General features: G+C 51.9%; 1 protein-coding gene across 1 annotated transcript in view; it reads left to right on the top strand.

Annotated features, from left to right (window-relative positions):
- The first annotated feature begins 327 nt into the window (after positions 1–327).
- The window catches only part of PLAG1 (PLAG1 zinc finger), a 39,705-nt gene continuing 19,386 nt past the window's right edge, over positions 328–20,646 (top strand). Inside the window, exon 1 of the mRNA XM_056136332.1 lies at positions 328–523. The gene's annotated coding sequence lies outside the window, so the exon portion shown is untranslated. The remainder of the gene's footprint in view (positions 524–20,646) is intronic.

Raw genomic sequence — 20,646 nt, 5'->3', positions numbered from 1 at the left:
GGGCCGGGCGGGGGGAGTGGGCGGGGCGAGGCGGCGCGGCCCCGCCCCCGCCCCGCCCCGCCGCGCCCCGCCGCCGCCACCCCCTCGGCCGGCCGCGCCCGCCCCCGCCGCACTCGGGGCTGACGGGCGGCGCCGCCCGCCAATGGCGAGGCGCGGCGGCGGCGGCGGCCGCGCCGATTGGCCGGGCCGGCGGCGGCGCGGCCCCCGGCGGGGCGGGGCGCGGCGGCGGGCGGGGCGCGGGGGGGCGGGCCGGCGGCGGGGCGGGGGGGCGGCGGCGGGCGGGGGGCGGCGGCGGCGGGGCGGGGGGCGCGACGTCGGCCGCGGCGGCGGCGGCGGCGGCGGCGGCTGCAAGTTGGGCTGCAGGGGCAGCGCATACACTACAATGGCTGCTGGAAAGAGGCGTAAGGAAACAATTTCCAGGCCCGCCGCGTCCAGCCCGAAATATGAGAAAAAAATTATTAGAAATTCCGCGGGCGGCGTAGAGGCGGCGGACGGGCCGGAGGGAGGATGGTGAAGCCCCGCGGTGAGTGCTGCCGGGCTCGGGGCGGCGGGGAGGCGGCCGGCGGGGGCACGAGCAGGGTTATTTAAATTATGGGACTGGCCGAGGGGGCGGCGGAGCCGCGGCGGCCGGAGCAGGAAAAGTTGGTGCCGCGCGCAGCCCCTGCCCGGGACCCCGCGGGGGGCGGCTGGGAATAAGCATCGCCCCGAAAATCCAGCCGGGCGCCGCCGGCGGGGCTGCGGGGGGCTCCCCGGGGCGCCCGCGCCCGGGCGGGGGGCTCCGCGGCGCGGGCCGGGGGGGGACCCGCGGGGGAGGCCGGTGGGAAAAAAAAAGCCCGTTCTCGGGGGTCTGGAAAGTTTGAAAAGTTTTCCTCCCTCTCCTCCTCCTCCTCCTCCTCCTCCTCCTCCTCCTCCTCCTCCTCTTCCACCTCCTCCACCTCCTCCTCCTCCTCCTCCTCCTCCTCCTCCTCCTCCTCCTCCTCCTCCTCCTCCTCCTCTTCCACCTCCTCCTCCTCCTCCTCCTCCTCCTCTCCTCCTCCTCCTCCTCCTCCTCCCTGGTGCTGTGAATATTGTGACAGCGGCAGCGGCAGCAGCGAGAGCGGAAGACATTAGAGACCCGAAAAAAAAAAAAAGAGAAAAATCGGGGAAAAATTCCTATAAATTCGGCGTTGGGCGCCAAGCGCCCGCGCTTTCCACCGACACCTCCCGGGGGCCGGGGGCTCCCCGCGGGGCCCGGCGGGGCGCGGCGGCCGGCGCGTCTCGGGGGTCCCGGGCGGGACGCGGGCGGCCCTCGCCCCCCTGCCCGGGAGGGCTTCTTCCTGGCGGACGCGGCCCGGCCGGCGGCCCCGGCTCAGGTGGGCGACGGGCCGGCGGGGGTCGGGGGGCGCGGGGCGGCGGGCGGGGCGCGGGGGGCGCGGGGGAGGGGGCGCTGGCGGGGCGCGGGCGGGCGGGCGGGCGGCGCGGGGACAGCTTGTTGTCAGTACCATAAACAACCAAAATGGAGGGAGAACTCGGGCATCTAACCCGACACAAAAAAAAAAAAATCGCCCGAAAAAATCCCAAAAAAATCCCCCGGCGCCCGGGCCGCCCCCCGCGCGCCCGCCCGCGGGCCCGGCGTTGGCCCCGCGTCGCCCCGGCGCCCCGGCTCCCCCTCGGGCACGCTTTCGCGCGGGGGGTCGCAGCCCGAGCGGAGTTCGAGTCTCGAGTTATTTATTTATTTCTTTATTTATTTATTTCACGCCCTCCTCCTCCCTCCGCTGCAAAAAAAAAAAAGAAAAAAAGAAAAGAAAACTTTGGGGAAGGCAAAAAAAAAAAAAACCTCCAAAAAAAAAAAAAAGAAAAAGAAAAAAAAAGCAAAAAAAAATTTTAAAAAAAGCGTCTGGAGCTCGGCCGACAATGCGCGAGCGTGTGCGAGGAGGCGGCGGCGGCGGCCCGGGGGGCCCGGGCCGGGCGCGGGGGGCACCGCGGCGCGGGGGTGTCGGCTCCGCGCGCGCCCGCCGCCCCCCGCCCCGCGCGCCCCGGCACGTCCGCGCTCACCTGCGCATCCCGCGCGGGGTCCCGGCCGCCAGGTGGGCGCGCGCCGCCGCCGCCCCGCGGGGACGGGCCGCCGCGAGGGGGCCCGCGCCGGCCCGCGGCCCCGTGGGCAGCATCACCTGGGCAGCGCCGGCCCAGGTGCCGGGAGGGCGTGGCGGCGGCGGCGGCGGCGCCCTCCCCGCCCCTGCCCTGCCCTGCCCTGCCCTGCCCTGCCCTGCCCTGCCCCGCCGCGGGCACCCCTGCTCCGGGACGCAGGCTGCAGCCCCGGCCGCGGGAGATGGACTTGGGCGCAGGGGCCAAGGCGGGACCCCACGGTTCTTTTGTGCGCCGAGCCCTCCCCCCACCCCCCAGTCCCCACGCCCCAGGAACTTTGCACGGTCCCCCTGCTTTGCTCGAGAAGCCGATCCGGGAAGGAATTGTGGAAAAAAAAGGAAAAAAAAACCATGGCAAGAGTTGGAAGGTGTGTGCTGGTGGAGTGGTCCAGCATCCTGAGCCGGGGATGGCTTCCTGCAAGGGAGGTCAAATGCCCATCGTGGCATTTTACAGCCATTTTGTACGTGCTGTAAAAGACCTTAAATGCAGTTTGGCTCAAGGTGCATGCAGGCAGCAGTGCTGGTCTGAATGACGCCCCAGGCGTGGTGGTGCAGAGTCTCACCCTGGCAGGCACCGGGCAGGTCTCTAAGGCAGGGGGTGGGTGGGGAGCACTTACCCCAAAGGAGAAGTCTGCATGGACCCATGTTCCGGACCCCAGCACCCACCCACTCGTGTGCGGCGCCGCCCCTCTGACCTGGGAGGGTTTGCAGAACCCTGAGACCTCTCATTGCCCATCTCTCCAGGGGAGTTTGTGGCACTTGACGGAAAAGTTTGCAGATCACGAACTTCCATAAGCCTCTGATCATTGACATTTCCACAAAATTGGAGGGGGGGAGGGAGAGGAAATCTTTTATAAAAAATGTAAGTTTTCTGCTGAGCTCTGTTGGTGGTTAAGGTTGATCGTGAGTATAAACGACTTCGGTTCTGTTTTCCACAGGTGTATGGAGTTTCAGAAGTCCTCATAGCATAGGTTTTTATGATTTCTAGAAGGGAATGAAAATTAGAGTGGGGAGTCTTAGACGTCTTTGTACGGCCACTTTCCTTGCCATGCTGTGCAGATGATTATTTTTGAAGTGCATTGTATGTTAACTCGTAGTCACCACTGAGCTTGTGTGCACCCTTCTGCAAATGCCCTCAGAACAGTATGACATCAGCACCTGATTGACAACACTGTCCTGGGCTTCCTCATTTGGGAAGCAATTACAGCTTTCTAAGAACTCATTAAAAATTTAATCCCAGGAACCACTGTTAAATCAAAAGTGATTGGAAAGTGATTAAACTGTCAATAGGGAGGAGGAAGGAACTTTCCTTCTTTCCAAAACATTGTCTATCCAGAGGTTTCAGAATATCATTGATATTTTCAAAGCCTTTGATATTTTTTTTGCATGTTGTTACTTTCTTCGTGGAGAGTAGGGAAAAGTTACTGTTTCCTTATGTATCTTACACTTCTCTTACATTGTATCTTGGCAGGAGACAATTACATTGTAGATAAGTGGTCAGAATTGTGTCATGTGTTGCAAAGAAATGATCCTTTTAGGTCTGGGACAGGTGTCACCTTGCCGAGCCAAGGTACTAATGTCGATAACTCCAATTTCTGGGAAAGTGGAGAAAAGACACTTCTGGTTAGGTTAGCTATTGAATCATGCTGTTGGGACGCTTGAACCTATGATAAGTTTATTGTCAACTGGAGTTATACACAACATTGCCACTTTTTTTTTTCTTTGTCACAAATTGTGGTATAAACCCTTAATGTTTGGGTTTTACAAAATCATCTACTTGTCTGAATTAGAAAATGCCTAAGTAGAAAGTCTGTAGTTGAATAGAACACAGTATAGTATCTAATTTGAATTTGTTTACTGAGCCTTTTTAATGCTTTAGAAATACCTGCCAGAGCACCCTTTTTAGCAAGCTACTCAAACTAATTTTGAGAAATAATCTCTGGATAGCGTATTATCTATTTCACTTAAAATTTGGGAAACCTCCTAGAAACTCACCCTTATTTGGAATTTATATGCCTAATTTTGCCACTCAAAATTCTGTAAGAAATTTGACTACTGTGGAAGATGATTTCTAAATGAGGATTAATACTAATTAAATTCTATATACATTATAAACAAAATATTTTCATTAACAGGCATATTATAAATAAATAAGTGAATTTGCTGCTATCAATATAGTTTTTTAATATAAGGATCCTCCTTTATGATTTTAATATTATACAAAGTCAGGGGTTTCATCCTTCATTCTAAATATGATCCGGGTCTTTGTTGTATATGTTTTGGTTTGGCATTGAGGAAAATTTCCTTTCTAAGGATTAAATGATTCTTTGCTAAATTAAATGTAATGCTGCTGTCTTTGAGATTGGAAAAGCCACATAACTAAAGCAAGTATCTGTAGTTATCTTTGAAGTTTTGTTTTAGCAATCATTAGTCTCTTGAACTATGTAATAAAAATATTGCTTCCTTCTAGGACTGTTTCAATATTCTTTATTAAGAATCCTATTCTTTGGGGGAAAATATGTAGAAAAATTACCTGTTCACACACATACCCAGGGGAAAAGTACTAAATAACTTTCCCTACACTGCCTGGAATGATTCGATTTTTTTTAAATGTATGTCCAGAATTTCTAAGAAATAAATAAGAATTTTTCCTTTTCATGTTGATAACATCATAGATTCTTTAGTGGAGTCAGTGGGGAGTTTCAGGAGCAGGAGGGAACAACTGAATCTGATACTCAACAAAATCTGTAAATATGTTAAAGGGGAAAGGACTATAAATTGTCCCTTAAGCATTTTTTTCTTCAAATGCTTAGAGAACCTGGTAAAGACCTTCCATCAAGTATTGAATGCTTGGGAAGTACGTCAATCATTGCAGAAAACAAAGTGAACCTTTAATTTCTTTAATTTTAACAGGAATTAATGTAGGCAGCATATTTAACCAATTAGTAAGTGTTTAGGTAACCTTGGAAAAGCACTTACAAATAAGTTCAGTGTGGGGAGCAGGGTACATTGAATCGATGAACTGTAAAGTTACGTATGATTTTAGAATTCCTACATGGGAATTCTTTTTCATTTTATGTCTTGGAGCACTTTGGAGGTAACTGATTTTTCACTTTTGACATTGATTCCAGTGCCTGACTTGGGAGCAGTGCCTGCCCCCCCAGCGTGTGCTATGTCGTTCCTTGTCCTTTGTAACAGGACAGCTTTGCTGTCTTTGGAGGTTTTTATTTAATCAGAGGAATTGAATGAAAATCTTGAGTTGATAATGTTTTAGGAGAGTGCTGGGGAGTGGCTGTTAGCGTGGGCAGCTGTCAGCAGTGTACGTGTTGGGAGCCCAACAGAGGTGGCTGCGCAGAGGCATAATTTGATTTTTGCCTTTAAGTCTCTTGGCCTGCTGCCCAGGGCTCACAGTGACTCCGGGTGCACACCTGTCCCCACGTCCTCATCCCGAGGTGGCACTGACAGGGACAGACATGGTGGCGTGGGGCCACCAAGAGGAGCACCTGGGTAGTTTGGTTTGGGGACATTTCAGCGTGGGTGGCGTTCGTGTTGAAAACGTTGGCTTCCCCTTAACCTGCATAGCAGAAAACACAGCCTTTTTTTTTTTTTTTTTGGCCACAGAAATAAGAACTCATTTTTTAAGAAAGTGAAGTGGTGTGATGCTGCATTAAAGTTGTTAGTGTTTAAAAGTCCCTGGCTGTCTTGTAAACAGAGTTACTGCAGGATGGTGGTGTGAGAGCTAAGCACAGGGCATGTTGGGAATTTGAGATGACTCCCTGGGAAAAGTGTGTGGGGAAGAGCCCAGAGAGCTCCTGCAGCCCCCACCCAGGTTCAGGGGGAAGTAATCTGTTTGAAATGTCTCTTTGGCTCTCTCTCTTTTTTTTTTTTTAAAGTGGAAGTCTTTTATAATCTAAATGCAAAGAAAACCGAGAAAGATGTAAAGGTGTCTGGAAGAAAAAAAAAGTTACTTCCTGATGCCCTTCTTAAAATAAGAATTTTAAACGATGACCATCTGTAATAAGGTTAGTTTGGACCAAGAGGTCCAAACTTGATGTGGGAAACCAAGGTAGATAAGAATATCAAAAGAAAAGAATAATCATGGCGAAGGTAAATTTTGACATACTTGAATAAAAGAAGAGCTAATTGCAAGACAAAAATCATTCATTTTTTTCCTAAAAGGAAAGTGAGTACTGGGGCATTCTCTAAGAATGTTTTTAATGCAAATTAAGGATTTTTATCATAGCCTTTTAAAAGCTAAGTTCCCTTAGTGCCATCTTCATATTTTTGTAGATTTAAATTAAAAAACTAAAATAAATTACATATTTTATTTATAACGGTTATTTGGAATTATTTATGTATAAGTAAGAAAGAAATTTTTTGCAATTTTTTAAAAATTAAAAATAATTGTTTCAAATGTGAACCCCAGTAAAATTACCTGAAAAATCATAAATTACTGAATATTTATTTCAAGTTAATGAAATAAATGTCAAAACCTTAACCCTAATAACTGTGATGTTAAGGACAACTTACAGATTTAATAATGTTAAAAAGTTTTTCACAGGATAAAAAATAAGAACATTAACAAAGTTCTTCACTTGGGAAATGTTTTTAGGCATATGCTGACTAGGAAAGGAATTTTCTTCACTATTTACTAATTCTCAATTTTTCGTCTAAGAGACAGTCTAGACCTATCAGAGTGCTATATTCTGGAGAAGAATTTTGAAAAAAAATACTAGGAAATATTATGAGGATACAATAATTCTGGAAAAAATATTTGGAAATATTTTGAAGGTGCAGGAGCTTTTAAAAGAGAACCAAATCCTTTATAGATTGTGAACTATTTAATGGTATGCCATTGCATAACCATAGTCTGCTTTATTTGAGGGTGAGACCCGTTTTAGATTTGGAGTGCTTTCTCATACCAGGACTGAACTTAAACATGTTCATGTTATATTTTAATTCTTAGTTTAAATGAATGTTAATTTTCAAATAAAATCTAAAATTCAAAAAAAAATTTTTTTTAATTTCTCATTTCATTTTTTGAAAGTTCATGTCTAAAATTTTGATCAGTGGACAGTAGAGACTTTAATTTTGATATACAGTATTTGAGATTGTTAAACCAGAGATCAAATAGACAATGAGGAATTTAGCCCCGGTGACTGATGGGCAAAATCAGAAAATGTTTTTATCAATTTTGTGCACTTGAACATATGTTTAATAGAAAAGGTCTATTGAATTGTTCTTGATCAGGAGAATTTTCAGAAATTATACTCCATAAGCTTATGGTAGTTAAAATGTACAAATTTAAAATAATACCTGTTGAATTTTGATCTGTTAGATTTCTCATTAACTTTCTTTTATTGTCTTAACGCTTCCATTACATAGAGCCCTCATCACTTTTCATAATATCCGAAAGGAACTGTAATCATAGAATTTGGTTTTTTATCACCGTTAGAATTGGACTGAAAATACTGTTTTGCATGAGTATATTCCCTTTCTTATCCTACGTTTTGTATTTCCTAAATATAGTATCTCTTACTATTACACCCCCAAAAAAGAGAACTTAGATTCCTTGCGTTAAAGCTGAGTTTGCCTAACTTTGCAATTACTGCAAGAGTTGTGACCTTAAACATTTGGAAAAGATCTATTAAAAACCATAAAGATTAATATGACTGGCATATTTGACCAAAGGCTAGGTCTTAAGCATGGTTTTGCTTTCCTTGCCTTTCTAAAATTATTTTTTAAATTCATCTGAGAAAATATTTTTGTGTTTCTCAAATTTGTTTCTTGTTTGAGTAATTTAATTAAGTAAAAAAATTAACCTGTTTTGTTTTTTTCTTTGATATTTGTAGCATTTTCTTTGAAAATCATTATTGAAATTATGGAGATTTAGCACGAAAACATTAGACATAGGATAAAACAGATAGTGTGGTTATACCGAGAGCAATGGGCGCAATCCTGATAGTTCTTATTTGGGAAGGTTTGAAATGGTTCAAAGGAAAAGTGTGTCTGTTAGCTCTGGGAGCACTGTCTAACAGTAGTTAGTGACATTTTATGTTTGTCTTTGTCTTGCTTCTTAAACTTGAACATCTGCAGGCGACCTTCCTGCAAACATGTAACCGATTTAACTATGCCCTGTGTATCAGGTTCACCTTTTAATGTAATTTGCTTTGTTTCCTTTACTAAATAACAAGGTATCAAGCAGCTCTTCCTTAGAAATAAGTTGGCACACATCACATTTTAAAAGATTCTGCACTTAAAATATATTGTCATCATTGTTTACCCAAATTAAAACGAAATTAAGCTACCAAATATTAGTTTTAATTAGACACAGAATGAAGACCTTAAATATTGGGCTGGATAACATGATGCCTTTCTGAAATGTCGGGAATTTTAATTCAGAATTGTTTTTGTGCCTGAATCCATTTTTATATGCCCAGGAGTCTGTAAACAAAGTGACTTAATATGTAAGTCCGGCAGTTTGCAGAAGTTTCTAAACATCTGTCCTTTCACGATTAATGGAAAAAAGTATTTTTAGTCGATGTGCAAAATTCCTTCGGAAATCATAAGATTTTCAATTATTTTAGTTATTTTTCCAGGAAAATCAGTGCCAAATGGCTTATTGCTGTTTTTTTGACTACATCAGTTGGGTAGCTGTAGCTGCTATGTTAAAATGTTTTGAACATCAGTGATACAATACAGGAATATCTTTATTTAAGTCATGCTAAGATGTTTTCCTTAAAAGATTTTTTTTTGGGGGGGGGGGCATTGTAACCCTTAGATTCAGAGTATTTTCAACCTTTATTTTGTAAAGGCATTCTTCCTCTCCAGAGTAGGTTATCCTTCCGAGAAATTCCCCTCCGAAGCCCACAGAGTCAGAACGTGGGTTTCCTTGTTGAAGTACAAGTCGGAAAGGTGCAGCTGTTTTTGCCTGCAGTCATCAGGTCTGCGGGGTTGATTGCATTTTGACCCTCTCCTCCATCAGAAAGGGGGCGAGAAAGCAGCTTGCTTGAGAAGACTTGCAGCTGACCTCCTCGAAGGCTTTTCTGGAACTAGGGGCCCCCGCTGCACCCGTGTGCCTGGGGGCTGTCTCTGCACAGCCAGGCTCCCTGCCTGCTTGGCCACTGCTGCAAGTGCTCCTGCCTGCCTGCCTGCCTGCCTGCCTGCCCGGTGCAGCGCTCACTGCTGCCCCCCGGCGGCTGCAGAGCCCGCGGCTCCGTGCACGCCTTTTTCTGTGCTTTTCCATCTGGCCGCGAGGTCCAAAAGCACTTCTGGGAAATAAGCCGCGGGCGGGCGGGCGGGCGTGCAGCTCCTGGGAAGGGACGCCGGGGCTGTGCACGTGATGCCGGCGAGGTCCAGGTCTGTGCTCTGAGAGCTGCTCGCTTCACACGGGTGGTCTTCAGCTGCCACCTGCCAGAGGTGGGCATTTTTCTAGGTGAAGGCTTGGAGGCGGTTCTTTCTTGTGCCTTGACCAGGCTCAGGTGGAATGGGACTCCTCTCTTAAGTACAGCCCGCGGGCTGGCAAGTAAGAAAGCAGTGTTGCTGCTGACTTTAAAACTGAGATATGGAAGACTTTTTCTTTACCATAAGGGCTCTAAAAAAAAAATCTTCCTAGGAAAAGCAAAACCAAAATTGAGCATTTTTTTAAAAAGGGGTGGGGAGTGGGGGGGGGGAACGAGTGTTTCTGTTTAAGAGAAAAAGAAAGTTAATTTGATTGGTTAAATTTTTTCCCCCTGAATCATTAGCCAATATAATTGTAAAATAACATCACCCAAAGTATTTTGAGCTTTATATATATATGTGTACACACACATAGTGTGTATGTAGTATATAGTTATATATTCTAAGTACATATAACATACTTTTATGTGTCATATATTATGTATACACATATAATGTCTGGTATATATACTGTGCTTCAGCAGCAAAATATTTCAACCTGGATTGCAATCTTTGCTTTCCCTGTATTTTCCCATTTAACTATCACAGCACAGTTCTGAGATTGGAATTATAGGCATGATGTCATCCCTTGAGCAATAATGATTTCAGAAATTGGAATTCTTTTCACTTTCCCTGAGCCTTTCGAATGGACGGGGGCACAGAAGCTAATTATGTATTCATTTACTAGGATAGCTTAAGTGAAATCCATATATGTTTTTTTTTAAAAAATCAGTTTGTTTTAAAGATTAAAATTCGAGACACGGGGTTGACATTGGATAATCCAAGGTTAGCATGTGTTGCCTAGTTTTTGGGCTCGAAGGGAGTGATTGGGGAGAGATGGATAAATTGGCCAGGTTAAAGGAGGCTGTTGTTGTTTTTTTTCCTCAGATATCAGCCTAAATTTTGCTTTAGAACAGTGTCCTATTTTTGCGCGAAGGCAAACGTTTCGGAGGGTTTGGGTTGAATTCCTGTGACAACTGAAACGTTGGTTCGTTGCCTTTGTTTTTCTCTGTGTATTTTGCGGTGTCGGGGCTTGACCCAGGTCTTCTGCGTGCGGGACAACGGCTTTTCTGCCGAGCCAGTCCCCAGCCCCCAGCTGGCTCGAGGTTAGACATTTCGGCTTCCAAGATGGAAATGATGATCTTAACACTCAGGAGAGTTGAAAACACTTAAGACAGTATATCATACCATTGACTCGACCGTTCCAAGTTCAGTCCAGAAGCCCTCGTTTGCGCTCCACCTTGCTCTCTGCAGAGGATTTAAAGACACAACCCTGCCCTGCCTGTGACCGTGCCCTGGGTCTGGTGTGGGCTCCCTTAAGTGTTTGTTTTTGTCCTTCAAGCCCCATCTCCAGCTGCCTCATTTCTCTCCCCCCACCACCACCACTTTATTTAAACATCGTGGATTACAAAGTTATTCATGATGCTTGTGTTACAGGCATTCAGTGTTCCAGCACCCGTCCCGTCACCATTGTGACCTTCCCTCCACCGGTGTCCTGATTCTCTCAACGCCCACGACCCCCCTCCCGAACCTTAGCAGGCAAAAAAAAATTATTTTATATTGCAGCAAATCGATGCACGACGGGAGGACAGTGCTACAGTGGTTGTTACAACGAAATGACTAATGCAACTATCAAAAAAAGACTTCAGGAAAAGAACATTATCTGTTCTGTCTAACCCCAGGGACGTTAAGTTCTTGTGTGAGGGTTTACTAAGCTGTTGTTGCGAGTTGAGCCTTGTTAATGTTTTGTTACTTGAGTGTAGCAGGCTCCCGTGTCACTTCCCATCTGATGCGGTGCGCTCCACCTGGGAGGTCAGGATTGCGGAGTTTGGAGTTGTTTGCGGATGTGGCCGCGCGCTCCAGAAACTCTATAGACAGTTGAACTGGGTGAGAGTTTCCATGGCAGCAATTGTGGGTGTGGCTGACAGCTTCTAGAAATATGGGGTGGGGAGGTGCTGTCCTCCCCCACTCAAGAAGACCCGTCATTCTCAGTCTCAAAACAGGCGTACCAGGAGTTCTTGGATTTTTGTCGTCTCCGCAGAGCTCAGTCTTGAGTCGGGGGAAGTGGAGCCGTTGGCATGTTGGCGGCTTTGGCAGGGCAGGGACCTGGCCGCTCCCCCAAGGCCACCAGCTCCTTTACCCCGGGTCTCCCGCTCTCACTCCAGTGAGGGCTGCGGGGAGGAGGGTGCTTCCTGCCCGTCCAGCTGGCCGGCTGCGCTGCCTTGTCTGTCTTTGATTCCGCCATCGGGGCTGGTTGATGCCTGAAGGAGACCCCAGAGCCGGCCTCTTCCCGGTTCCACGTGGGTGGTGGAGAGACTGAAGGGGTTTCAGGGAGAGGAGGGGCCCAGGTGTGCCTGGAAGGGGGTGGGAGTTACGGCACCAGAGAAAAGGATGGGAAGGCAGTTGTGCAGAGCAAAGGTTTGGGCAGAGCTTACAGAGGCAAAAAAAGATGTTCTCTGCCCTTGACTAAGAGAGATGGGTGTGCGGCTGGAGGGGGGGTTTTGTGAGGAGGCCACGCTGGGCTGGGGGCCGGGTGGGACCTAGCTGCAAACACCCTGTTGCTTGCGTGCTGCTCTCTGCCATGGAAGACTAGAGCTCTCTGCTTTCCTTTCTTTCCTCCTCCTCCTCTTCTCCTCCTCCTCCTCCCTCTTCCTCCTCCTTCTTCCTTCTTCTCCTTTCTCCTTCCTTTTTCCACCTCCTCCTCCTTCCTCCTTCTTCCTTCTCCCTTCTTCCATGTCCTGCTTCTTTCTTCTCTGTCCTCCTTCTTCCTTCTCCCTTCTTCCACCTCCTTCCTTCTCCCTTCTTTCTTCTTCCACCTCCTTTCTTCTCCTTCCTCCTTCCTCCTTCCTCGGTCTTCTTCCTTCTTCCTTCTTCTTCCTCCTCCCCCTGTGCTCAGTGCCTAACCCCTGACTCTTAGCACTCTGGGGTCACTCTGGGAGTTGCTGAGCTCCCGTGCAAGGCCAGTGCCCTACTGGCTGTTACTGTCCCCCGGCCCCGGGCACTGCATCTTTTTGAGGAGCAGGGAGGGATGTCCGGGACTGTGGGAGGGACCTGGGGTGTGTGGTTGTGCTCGAGGAAATGGTACTCGCGCCGTTGGTGGTGGTGGCCCTCACGGTGCCTGGACACGTCTCCATGGTAAGCCCACATGCCAGTCTGGGACACGCTGTCGGGGCACAGAGGCGCCCGGATGCCCTGGGGCCAGCAGTCCTCTTGCCGGCCTTCTCTGCTGCCTCCAGGAACTTGTGTCACAGGTGTGGAAGTGTCAAAACGCAGAAAAGTGTACAAGTGCCAAGTGTAGGCATGTGAAGCATGGAAGTGGCTGCTTCAGCTGGGTGGGCTCTGGGGAAAGGCGCGTTCAGGGCCTCCTGGTGAGCTGACCTCGCAGAGGGGTGGGTGGCCGCGTGTCAGTGTCCAGGGCCTCGGGCCGAGGATGATGGGGGCCTGCATCAGCCCTCAAGGAGCATGGCAGAAGGTTCTGTTCTGTGGAGACCCACTCCCTGGCGTCAGAAGCTACATCCCGGGCCAAGCCCCTTCCCCGAGCCTCCCTCCCCCCACCCCTTCTCTGTTGGCCCCATCCATCCCAGAGGTGGCCTGGGGCTGGGCCGAGCCCAGTGGGGCCCCCGTGCTGCTGTCTTATCTCGGGCTGTCCACCTGCGAAGTTAGTCGCTTGGGTCTCTGTCCTGTGGGGAACTGCCCCTCCGTGCCCTGCCTGAGAGTTCTGTTTCCTGCCTCCTCCGTTTCCCTCAATTCCCCCACTACCAGCTTTTTTTTTTTTCTTTCTGGGTCACACTGGGCGATGCTCCGGGGTTCCTCCTGGCTCTGCACTCAGGAATCACTCCTGGCAGTGCTCGGGGGACCCTAGGGGATGCTGGGGATCGAACCTCAGTGGTAGTATCACAGGCAAGGCCAGCGCCCTCCCCGCTGCTGTGCTATCGCTCCAGCCCCTTCCCCAGCCTGTCAGGAGACCGCGTCATCGCCTGTCCCCCTGGGCGCACATTGGGTGGCGTCCCCTCATCCCACCCCTGCCTGGTCTCTCGATCTCTGTGGTTCCCGCCTCCGGGAGCCCTGTTGGGTGGGCGGCAGCTCTGGAGGAAGAAGGGGTCCCCAGGTGCCTGCCCGGGAGCTGCTGGCCTGTCCAGGAGTGCCCCGGCCACACTCTGTGCAGGTGGCCATCACCGCAGGCCAGTGTGACAGGTTGTTTGGCTCCTTCGAACATCACCCCCCACCCCCTGCCTGGGGGCGGCCCGAGGACTGTGACGGCCAGAGCCTGCTGGGTCAGGGGCTCCTCGGTGCTGGGTGCCTGTCCACTCAGTGCCCTGTGGCTCCAGCCCCCCGCCCACCCCACCCCCAGCTTCCGCCAGGCCGGCCCTGGGCGCCGCCCTCTGTCTATCTCTCCGGCCAGATGCCGCGCGCCCAGGGCCTGGCCTTCTCGGGCAAGTTCAGAGGCCAGGCTGTGTGGTGGGGCCCCCCCGCACTCAGCAGGCCGCTGAAGGGGGCCTGCGCCCCCGCCCTTCCACCCCGGGGTGCGCCCCCAGCACCTTAGGGCCCTCCTGCACCATCCCGGGAAGGCGCCCGCAGAGCCAAGAGCAAAGCCCAGAGAGACGCAGGCTTTATAGCAGGTCCCTGCTCCGTTTCACAGCAGGGAGGGGGCAGGGGAGAGACGGAGAGACGGAGAGACGTAGGAGACAGGCACAGGCTCTGTCCTTCTCCCTGCTGAGGGGTGCTGGCCGCCACACTGCACACACCTCAGGGCTTGCCTTCTCCAGACCTTGTTCCCGCCTCTCCCCCGCCCTGCACACGCAGCCCACTTGCCCACTAGGGGATTCGGGCGCAGGGTCCACTGCAAAGAAAGGGCAGGGGGCGCAGGGAGGTGACTCTGGGGTCCTGGACATGGTGTGGTCAGTGAAGGACCCGCCGTGCAATGCTACTGAGGACTGGGGTCACTGTGGCGCGCTTGGCCCTCAGCCCCAGTGGGGTCCCTGCTCTCGCCCCTGGGGTCCCTGCTCTCGGCCCTCAGCCCCGAGTGGGGTCACTGCTTGCTTGCTTGCTTGCTTGCTTGCTTTTTTTTTTATTAGTGAAAAACCATGAGATACAGTTGTAGACTTACAAATTTTTGTGCTTGGGTTTCAGTTATACAATGATCGAGTACCCATCCCTCCACCAGCGCCCATCCTCCACCACCACGGGTCCCAGCATCCCTCCCACCCCTGTCCCCCCATCCCACCCTGACTCGTGGCAGGGCATTCCCTTTTGTTCTCTCCCTCTTTCCTTTTGGGTCCTGTGGTTTGCAAAAGAGGCAATGGGTGACAATCATGTTTAGTCTGTAGTCTACTTTCAGCATGCTTCTCCCATCCTGGGAGGATCCTCCCAACACCCTTTATTTGGTGCTCCCTTCTCTGTCTGAGCTCCCTTTTCCCCTAGCATGTGTGGCTGGCCTCCAAGCCATGGAGCAAAACTCCTGGTACTAATCTCGGCCACTCTTGGGTATTAAATCTCCTATTTTGTTACTTTTTTAAGTCGCCTTTCACTCCACAGCAAGTGAAGGGTTTTCAGAAGACAACACTGTAGTATTGTAGCATTTCGCAGTATCATGGTGTTTTCGTTGTCTCTTAGGTCTTTCATACCTTGCGATAAATAACAGACCACTGTGACGATGCTGGCTGTACTACTGTGTAGTAGCATCACCGTAGCGTTACTGTCGTACTGTATGATAGTATCACAGTGGTAGTGGTATAGTTCTTGTGGTAGTATCACAGTAGGAGTACTGTAGTGCTCTGTGGTATCACAGTCGGAGTACTATAGCACTATGTGGTAGCATCACAGTAGGAGTCCTATAGCACTGTGTGGTTATGTCACAGTGATAATACTATAGTACTACGTGGTAGTATCACAGCAGGAGTGCTGTAGTTCTGTGTGGTAGTATCAAGTATCACAGAAGTGCTGTCATGCTGTGTGGTAGTATCACTGCAGTGCACAGTAGTGCACAGTTCCATGTGGGGCTTCTCCTTCGTTGTTTAGATCTTACTCCGCAGTAAATGAAGGGCTGCATGACTGCACAGTGTATGCAGTACTGTGTAGTGGTATCACTGAGTGCCGTAGTACTCCCCAGTACCGTGTGGTACTCCTCCTGTCTTTTAGCGCTCTTACACTAAGCATTCAGTGAGGGAACCTCCACTGTGATGCGGTACTGCATGGTGGTGTTAACTGCCAGTCCACGTATCGACAGTTGCAGGTTAAGGTGAGGGGTGAAAACCTGCCTGGTGGATTCTGGACGAATCAGCATTGGCAAAGCAAATGAGGAGTAAATTCTCAGCTGCCGGGATGAATCCTTTCTTAAAAGACGAGGGCAGGGGGGCTGGAGAGATAGCACAGCGGGTCGGGCGTTTGCCTTGCACGCGGCCGACCCGGGTTCGATTCCCAGAGTCCCATATGGTCCCCTGAGCACCGCCAGGAGTAACTCCTGAGTGAAGAGCCAGGAGTAGCCCCTGGGCATCGCCAGGTGTGATCCAAAAAGAAAAAAAAAAAAAAAAGACGAGGGCAGGCCGCCTCTCATGGTTCCTTGAACTGTCGCCCCCTGTCAGACGAGACTCCAGAGTATTAGGAGTACTCGGATGTCCCCGAGGGCTAGGACTCCTGGAGTTTGTGAAAGGGAGAACCCGGGTCCTTCCCCGTTGGTCCTCTCCGACTCTCCCCAGCGCTGTGCTGCGTGCCCTGGAGCCCCGAGCACTTTCAGGCCGGGAGTACCTCAAGGAGGGGCCTGGGACCCCCCCGCACCGTGTGTGACCCAGAGCCCAGGCGGGTGTAGGTTAGGCTGGCCCCTCCGCCCTGTTCCTCTCCTCTCTCCTCCTCTCCAGGCCCCGCATGCGGCGCCCACCAGCCTGCCGTGCTCCTTCTAGAGTCCTCCGCCCACACAGGGCCCGTGGGCCACCCCTCTCCTGTCCCCTCACCCCTCTCCGTTCTTTCCTCTCCCGGGCTTTGGGAGTCCTGAGACGCCCGAGTCGCTCTGCCCTGCTCCCGAGTGCTCTGTCCTCTCGCTGGATTCAAGACCCCAGCCTGCCCCTCCCCCCCGCTCCGGCCGTCTTCTGCGCCGGGCACCCTTGCTTGGCATGCGCCTGGGTGCTGCTGCATCCTTGTCTACACCAGGGGGTCCTCCTGGGCCCAGCGCCAGGTGTTGTCCCTCTCCTGAGAAACCCAGACTCCGGGGCCGGAGACGCAGCCACGGCTTCCGGGCAGAGCTGCTCCCAGTGCCACCAAGCACCCTCCTGCCCCAGGTACACCCCTCCCTCCCTGGTGGCAGTGTAGTCTCCTCATTTTCCCGGGGCCCCATGGCAGTGCCCCCTGGACTGGCCTGCGCCCCGTCGCCCAAGCCCCCGTCCAGTGTCCAGCTTGCTGGCCACGGCCTCCTCCCCGCAGCCCCGTGTCACCCGCCTGCTGGGTGGCCTCAGTGCCCCGGGATCACCAGCATTTGGGGGACATTCATAGGGGGGTGTCACGGGCCCCTTACGATGGCCTTTTGGGGATGGGCGCTGTCACGCAGAGAGGGAACCACAAGTCATGTGCCCGTGACCCCGGGCTGCGCACTTGACCCCTGCCCTCCGGATGATTCCCACAGATGGCCACGTCTGATGGAGGCTGGATGTGGCCTCTCCCACCTGGTGCTGGGCTTCTATCGCCTCCCGCCCCCTGCTCTCAGCGGGACCCCTGCTCTGTCTGGCCCCACCCTACCCCTGGCCTCAGCTCTTCCTGCAGACGCCGCTGCTGGGAACCCGCGGCCTTTCCCACCTGTTACTATGAAACGATGCCTCCCCTGACTCGGTGCCAGGCTGACGGACGGCACCAGCAGCCCGAGGGGGAGAGGAACTTTCTAGACCCGACCACAAGATGGCACAGTGGCTGCAGATTCCTGGTTCCTGCTGAGGGTGGGTGAGCCCAGACCGGCGCCCATCTGGGATGGACACACTTGGGAGCACCAGGAGGATCCTGGGATCCCGGTGGGTTCCCGCCCGCCCCCCCCCCCCCCCCCGAGGCAGCTTCTCCCCTTCCACCCCCACTCCCCAGGGTGAGCGTGGGAGCCTCCCACTTGTTCCCTCACTCCTGTCCATCCTCCTGTCAGGCTCACGTGCCGGAGAGGCCCTGTGGGCCGAGGAAAGGCCAGTCTCTGGAGCTCTGCAGACCCGAACCCTTTGTGGCTGCTCCATGGCTGAGATCTCCAAGCTCCTTCTCCTCCTCCTCCTCCTCGGTACCCAGCCTGGGTCTCTCCAGCTTCTGAGATCCCAGAGCAAACAGGCTGGAGTTTGCAGAGCAAAAGGACCAGCAGATGGCGTGATGGTTTGGTTTCAGCCGAGCCCTCGCCCGCTGCCGTCGGATGCTGGACCGGCCCGGGATGCGGTCAGGGCCTCACCCAGATGGGGAAGGAGAATTCAGATCACCAAAAAAGCAAGTGTTGTGGCTGGACCCTGCAGTGAGTTTGACTTAACACTGAGCCGTGGCTGAGATAAAGCGGAACAGTAGGACGAGGTGAACGTACTATAAATGTACGTAGTCCCCACAAACGGCCACGTGTGATGGAGGCTGGAATGTACTATAAATGTACGTAGTTCCACCTGGGGGGCTGGGGCAGTAGTAGGGCTGGTTGGGCATCGACCTTGCGGGGGTGACTGGTCTCCCCGTGATCTCCTGAGCAGTGCCGGGAGTGACTTTCCCCTGAGCTCTGCGGGGCATGGCCCCATATCAGAAACAAAACAAATTCCATCCTGCGTTTACAAGCATTTCTTCTGCGACAAGTGTCCAGATCGTACCGAGAGGGTCCTGAGGTCCTGAGGTATAGCACAACAGGTAGGGCACTTGCCTTGCAAACAGCTGACCCGGGTTCCATCACCGGCACTCCGTATGGTCCCCTGAGCCCCTCACGAGTGACCCCTGAGCAAAGAGCACTGAGCAGTGCTAGGTATGCCTCCCTTTCCCCCCAACAACAACAAAAAAGTCCTGGTTGTTTTATAAATGATCTAAGCCCAAGGTTGGGGAGGGATGGGGGTCGCCCGGGCAGTCCAGCCGGGCGTAATGGTTTGAAGGGCCACAAGCCCTTCGCAGCGTCATCTGTAAATCACCAGACCAGCTTTTCAGTGCCCGCCCTTGGCAGGGTGGCTCGTGCCAGCCACCCTACCCCCGCCTCGCTGCTCTTGGTCTCTCTCTCTCTCTCTCTGGGTGCTGCCGCTTGCCTCAAGATACCTAGGTCCTCTGTCCCTGCACCCACAGGGCTGTCAACCCGCAGCCACCCGTTCTTTTCTGCTCCGGGTCCCAGGGCTGCTGGTCTACGTTACCGACTCCTCAAGGGCGGCTTCCCAATTAGTGGGGCCGATTAGCGTACTTAAACAGGCCCCCGACGGCTGAATGGGGCTCCAGTGTGCCCGGCCCGGGGTCTGGGCAGTGGGACTCTCGGCCCAGTGGGAATGAGGCATGTTCCATGGCTTCCTCAGGCCCACAGCTGAGTGTGTGGCCTGCGTCCACGGTGGTCTTCCCCAGACAGCCTGTCACCACTTAGAAGCAGGTGCTCTCCGAGTGGGAAGGAAAGATTTCATCATTATGGCTTACTGCCCTTTATATGTGTGGGTATACGTGTGTGTGTGTGTATGTATGTATGTATATATATACATATATATATATATACACCGATTAGCATACTTGAATAGGCCCCAACGGCTGAATGGGGCTCCAGTGTGCCTGGCCCGGGGTCTGGGCAGTGGGACTCTCAGCCCAGTGGGAATGAGGCATGTGTGTGTATACACACATATATATATATCGGTCATGGTCCTCCCGTTTATTCATCGATTTTGCTCGAGCGGGCCAGTAATGTCTCCATCGTGAGATTTGTTGTTACTGTGTTTGGCATATTGAATACATCACGGGTAGCTTGCCAGGCTTTATCGTGCAGGCTAGACACTCGGTAGCTTGTCGGGCTCTCCAAGAGGGGCGGAGGAATCGAACCCGGCTCCGCCAGGCTGACTGTGCACAAGGCAAACACCCTACCACTGTGCTATCACTCCAGCCCGATATATACATATATACATATACACACATAAATATATATACATATATTTTGCTTTTTTTTTTTTGGTGATGCACAAGGGTTACTCTTGACTCTGTGCTCAGTGGTCACTCCTGGTGGTGCTTAGGGGACCATCTGGGAGCCACAGATCCACCTGGGTCAGCCACGTGCCAGGCGAGCGCCTTAGCTGTGTCCTGTTGCCCCGGCCACTTCCTGCCTCTTTAGAGGATGTGAGCTGCTGTCAGTGCAGAGACAGTGAGGGTGGCGGCAGTTCTTCGTTCTGTGTTTGGAGCTCACCCCGGGGTGCTGGGGTGGCCAGGTGGGGAGTGCGCCCCGAGCAACTTGGTGCTTGGGGTTGGCTCCGCAGGACTGGGGGTTGGGAGTTGGGGCCGAGCCTGGGTGCCTGGGTGCACACCGGCCTCCAGAGCAGTGTCCTGGCCTCTTGTGTTTTGCCTTTTTCTTCTCTAAGTAACCTTAAGTAAACTGATACTAAAATGCGTTTCTTACCCACATTAGGTTTTTCTCACTATGAGAACCTGACCTTTTTCTAGCTGTATGGATGTAGAATCGAAATTTGATAATAATAATATATTTCCAAGTGCACAACTTGCCAAGTTTGACATTAGCCTGTACCCCTCCCCATCCCCACAGCCCCTATCCCCCAGATCTGCACCCGTGCTTTGGGAGGTGACCTTCTTTGGTCCTCTATCCAGCCCTCAGATCACTGTCATTGTCACTGTCCTCCCGTTGTTCATCAGTTTGCTCGAGTGGTCCCAGTAACGTCTCCATCATGAGATTTGTTGGTACTGTGTTTGGCATATCAGATACGTCATGGGGAGCTTGCTAGGCTTTGCCGTGCAGGCAAGATACTCTCGGTAGCTTGCCAGGCTCTCCCAGAGGGGCAGAGGAATCAAACCCGGGTTGGTCTGGTCAGCTGCACACAAGGCAAACGCCCTACCCACTGTACTATCGCTCCAGCCCTCAGATACACTGAGCTATGTCACTGTTGATGAGTGTGCCTTGTCTAGAGTTTTCTGT

Source organism: Sorex fumeus, unplaced genomic scaffold, assembly GCF_029834395.1.
Source record: "Sorex fumeus unplaced genomic scaffold, SorFum_2.1 ptg000002l, whole genome shotgun sequence".
Taxonomy (NCBI): domain Eukaryota; kingdom Metazoa; phylum Chordata; class Mammalia; order Eulipotyphla; family Soricidae; genus Sorex; species Sorex fumeus.
The sequence above is the reverse complement of the archived record's forward strand: the minus strand, read 5'-3'. Positions and strand labels throughout refer to the sequence as shown.